This window comes from Schistocerca serialis, chromosome 11 (assembly GCF_023864345.2).
Source record: "Schistocerca serialis cubense isolate TAMUIC-IGC-003099 chromosome 11, iqSchSeri2.2, whole genome shotgun sequence".
In the NCBI taxonomy this organism is placed as follows: domain Eukaryota; kingdom Metazoa; phylum Arthropoda; class Insecta; order Orthoptera; family Acrididae; genus Schistocerca; species Schistocerca serialis.
In genome coordinates this window covers 169058987-169064407 of record NC_064648.1, presented here as the reverse complement: position 1 = coordinate 169064407, position 5421 = coordinate 169058987, and the positions used below count along the sequence as shown (strand labels likewise).

Below are 5421 nucleotides of genomic sequence, written 5' to 3'. Positions count from 1 at the left end.
TGGGGCATTACAAATAGTCAGTGCTGAAGGGTGAAAAGTGAAGTCGAACTCTTTATCGTGTTATAAGTTCGAAGGCTTCCACGCCCGGTGTCAATTTGAATAAAATAATGTAGGGTATTCGGCCGCGTCAAGGTAAACAGTTCACGATGACCCAAAATTATTTTATCGAAAATGTTTTTCATGTTAATTTGTCAGTCTGGGCTACAAGCAAACAGAAGGCGTATTATGTAGACAGCAGTTCAGTTACTTTTCATTTTTAGCGTATACTTTCAATCAGTTGTTGTTAACAATCAGTTTTTGATGTTATACAATAATTTTTAAATCAACACACTGCCAATTGTCTGTATTGTTGTTTATTTAGTTACGACTCAAGTTTCGGCTTTTTATCCAAATTTCAAGCTACTGAGTTTGTCATTAACATATATTGCAGGACATCAGGCCAGTTTTGAGCTTCATATCCTGCAATGTACGAGCATGTTAATGACATAAACTCAATTACTTGGGAGTGGCACAAATTTTCACTGTCACCATTCTCGTATACAGCCTAAGGTAGTCCACATTCCTAACTGCAAGAGCATTTCATCAGAAATTATCGTGTTCACGAAGTGTTTCAATTTGTGAAGGACCACTGAGTTGCGACGGGCATTCGTATGGAAAAAGAAAACAAAAAAAAAAAAAAAATACGCTTACACAGGCGGCGGCACCAGGAACTGAGAAAACCGCGCAACAGATGTCAGATCGTTCTGCTGTTTTACAGTCCAAAAATGTGATTAAAACCTCAGAAATGGAGCTTCCCACGACTGTAAAAAGTTTGGTTGAAGATTTCTGCCAAATGCCAAAGCTCTAAAACAAGTGTCTCTCGATTCCACATCCATAATGTTCTTGCAGTTCGCGAATGTATGTGTTTCCCAAATCCGTTCCATCCTCACTGTGGCGTCAAGATTTTTCTTAGCTTTTTTCATTCCGGTAACGTGGCGCGTAACAAAAGTACCTCAGTACTCAAACTACGAGGAACGTTCAGCAAGTAATGCAACACTTTTTTTCCTGAAACCATGGACCGCAATGTGATGCTAAAGTGCACTTGAGATAATACGAAATAATCGTAAGAAAGAAAAGAAATAGCTCGCAAAATCATCATACACACGGACACAGCTGAAAAAGTCTTCCAGACCATATAATACTGGTTTCGTACGTGTATACGTATCGCAGAATGGTTAGCTCAAACAGAGCTTCCAGCCATCTGGCGACTATCTAGGGAAACGGGGCAAATAGTTCATCACGCAGCCGCTGTTGAGTGCTGCATGTATGAGCGTTTTACACCTGATGTGAAAAGAAGCTGGAAATTAAACCATAAGCGAGACATCGCTTTATCAACTTCTCAGTGTAGCAGTAATCTTAATTTTAATTGTTTTTCGGGTAACTGATTTTATTACTGACGCCAATCAAGCTGTCAGTAACAGGACGTTCTCACTTTGTGTTTTATCACATCGAAGTAATATTAACCAGAGTGCGCGGTTGACATTATTTTCCAGCACACGATTAAGACCACCAAAAGCAGCAACATTAATACAATTTTTGACAGCATTGCTGGTTTGCCAGTAATGCTCATATAATAATGAGAATGGTATATTTGGAAGTGGATACTTGCACTGCCATGCACTAGTGATGGGCTGAACTGCGATTTTCCGATTAGAGTGAAGTGCGAATGCTAATTTTCAGTATCTGATATTCTTAATCGTGATTTGTCGCAGTTAAGGAACCAAGGCAGCACCCCCTATAGAGGATCTAGGTCGTGTATCCCTCCGCATTCTACCACTGCGATTTTCTGGGATTTCTGTGACTTACCACCGTATGAAAAAGGTACATCTGTCCACACAGAAAATTGCATCTCAACAAAACTGTCATTAGTGAGTATGTTTTACGTTTGTTTTTCCGTTGGCTTTAATTTTGTATTAAAGAAACAACTGTGAAAATATTAATACTGTAATTAATACGTAAGTAGCCACACAGTACCGTAATAGTTCGTGTTTAGAAAATGAATTCTGACATATTGTTATGTTCACAGGTACCCGAACTACATTTCAGTCACTCACTGTCAACAGATCTGGAGAAATTGCCACCCTGTAGACAGTCTTCGTCAAACAAGAGGTTAGTTTCTAAGTGTTTTCATGAACTCAGTTACTTAAGTGAGATTGTTCTTGCAAATGTGAAATATACCTCATTGAGTGGCTTTCAATTCAGCAAATATTAGCTATCTACTCTGTCAGTTACATTGCTTGTAATTTGCGACAGCAAAAATGTTTGATAATCCTTGTGATTTTGCAGACGCAGTTCTGACTCTGACTCTGATTACTGGTTACTGTACGTATCTCTCCATATCAAGGCTGTTGAGAGAGACTGATGAAGATTCAAGACAGCTCTTAGAGGATTTGCAGCTTAAAAGTGCCATAATTATGAAATAAGTGTGCAGAATGAGTGATTAAACTGTGTTGTATTGAAGTTGTTATGCGATTTTAAAGGAATGATAAATATTAAATACAGTGAGTGAATAATGAAAATCTCATTTTTCTCATGTTAAGCCGTCCTATACCCGTAAATTTTCCGCCATTTATTTATTGGTAAACACTTATTGGAGAGTGACATGCCGCCCGCCCCCCCCCCCCCCCCCCCCCCCCCTCTTTCTCCACAATCTTGGTGTGACACTGACCTGTAACATATCCCGAAGTCTAGAATATGCATTTTGAGGCTGTTGGTATGAAAGTGGGAAGTACAGATCTTGCTGTTAAATCAGGAATAGTTTAAGTGCATTACTTGAAAGTAGCACAGAAAAAGCTTTCTTTATGTAGGTGGTGGTAGTGTCAGCAAAAAGTTCTTGTGTGTGAAGTTGCCATGTAGAACACCAGGTGTAAAACTTTTCTCCAGAGACTTCAACTGTGTTAGAACAAAAGTGAGGCGTTCATATGACTCAATACTACTGTTTGCATTTCATTACACTTATGCAGATGTCTGAGTTCTGCTGTGTTAACATTGCAAAGTCCTGTAGGCATGTGGAGTATTAACCAAAACTGTCATATTGGAAGCAGAATCAAACATACTTTTTTAGGTTACTTGATGTTTTCAGGAGAAAAAGGCAGTGTTGCTTGTTGTTGTTATAATACGTTCAGAGTCACAGCTATGTTTGATCAACCATAACTGATGCTGAATGTGCATGCCGTCATACAATATGAAGGGCTTACTTCAATAGTGGTACAAGTCCATTACCTACACTTTTCTGTCTATAATGCTTCTGAAATTAATGGGTTAGATTAGATTTACTTTCATTCAAATTGATCCGTAGTGAAGAGGTCCTCCAGGATGTGGAACATGTCAGAAAAACAGCAATACATGACAAATATTTACAACTAAAACAAATAAGCTAATGTACCATTCCACAGGTCCCAAGTGGAATGATTGTCATTTTTTAATGAACACTACATGAAAGAGTCATTTTACAAATACTAATGCACTGAAATTAAAATAAAAAAGTTTTGTATGTATTTATTTATAATGTAATAAACATGTAATACAACTACTATAATACTTTTTTACAATGAACACATTACTGCACTGAAATGGTGCAGAAGTTATATTGTACTTATATACAGATCAGTTGGTTTTACTGAGAAATTCATCAATGGAGTAGGAGGAGTTGGCCACCAATAAATCCTTTAGGCTTCTCTTAATCTGAATTTCATTGGTTGTTAAGCTTTTTATGGCTGCTGGCAAGTTATTAAAAATGTGTGTTCCTGAATAATGCACACCTTTTTGTACTAGACTAAGTGACTTTAAATCCTTGTGAAGATTATTCTTATTTCTAGTATTGATTATATGAATTGAGCTGTTGGTTTGAAAAAGTGATATATTTTTAATGACAAATTTCATTAAGGAATAAATATATTGGGAAGCAGTAGTTAGTATCCCTAGTCCCCTAAACAGGCTTCTGCAGGATGTTCTTGAGTTCACACCACATATAACTCTTACTGCACGTTTTTGTGCCCGGAAAACTTTGGCTTGGCTTGATGAATTACCCCAAAAAATAATCCCATATGACATTATGGAATGAAAGTAAGCATATTATGCCAGCTTTTTCATTTTTATATCCCCTATGTCTGACAAAATTCGCATTGCAAACAGAGATTTGTTAAGACGCTTCAGCAGTTCTGTGGTGTGCTCCTCCCAGGTGAATTTATTATCAAACTGTAATCCCAAGAATTTAACACTGTCCACTTCTTCTATCTGTTTGTCATCATATGTTGGGCGTATACTTGTGGGACACCCCTTACAAGTTCTGAACTGCATGTAGTGTGTATTTTCAAAGTTTAGTGACAAAGAATTGGCTAGGAACCAGTGATAAATGTCCACAAATATTTTATTGGCTGATCTTTCTAAGACTACACTTGATTTACTATTTACTGCAATGTTTGTATCATCGGCAAACAAAACGAACCTGGCATCTGGTAATGTTACTGATGAAAGGTCATTGATATACACAAGAAAAAGTAAGGGCCCTAAAATGGAACATTGTGGGACCCCACATGTAATTAGTTCCCAGTCAGATGATGCCTGATAGCTTGATACATGTCTCTTTCCTAATAACACCCTTTGCTTCCTGCCAGAGATATAAGATTTGAACCATTTTGCAGCATTTCCTGTTACACTGTAATATTCTAATTTACTTAAAAGGATATTGTGATTTTCACAGTCAAATGCCTTTGACAGATCACAAAATATACCAGTTGCCTGCAATTTTTTGTCTAATGAATTAAGCACATTTTCACTGTAAGTGTAGATAGCCTTCTCAATATCAGAACCTTTTAGAAATCCAAACTGTGACTTTGACAGTGTGTTATTCGAGATAAGATGGTTATAAAGCCGACTGTACATTACTTTTTCGAAAATTAACAGTGAAATTGGACGGAAATTTAATGCTATTTCTTTATCTCCCTTCTTAAACAGTGGCTTAACTTCAGCATATTTTAGCCATTCAGGAAATATTCCTCTGATAAACGACTGGTTACACAGATAGCTTAATATGTTACTTAGCTCAGAATCACATTCTTTAATTAACTTTGTTGATATTTCAACATACCCACTAGATGTTTTTGATTTTAAAGATTTTATGATGGACATTATTTCTGTTGGGGTAGTGAGGCTCAAATTCATATTATGGAAGTTGCTTGAAATGTCTGGTCTGAGGTATTCCATAGCAGCATCTACCGAACCTGACAACCCCATCTTTTCAGTAACAGTTATAAAATGTTTGTTAAAAAGTTCTGCAACACTATACACATCTGTCACCAATGTATCATTTACTCTTAATGCTATTTGTCCTTCTTCATGTCTGGTTCTACCGGTCTCCTCCTTCACTATATCCCATATTGT

The 5421-nt window shown here is 37.0% G+C and overlaps 1 long non-coding RNA gene across 1 annotated transcript; it reads left to right on the top strand.

Annotated features, from left to right (window-relative positions):
* Positions 1-725: 725 nt before the first annotated feature.
* On the top strand, positions 726-2471 carry LOC126427256 (uncharacterized). The gene is made up of 2 exons (XR_007576607.1): positions 726-2148; positions 2326-2471. It is a non-coding gene; the product is annotated as an uncharacterized LOC126427256 (long non-coding RNA).
* Positions 2472-5421: the final 2950 nt, after the last annotated feature.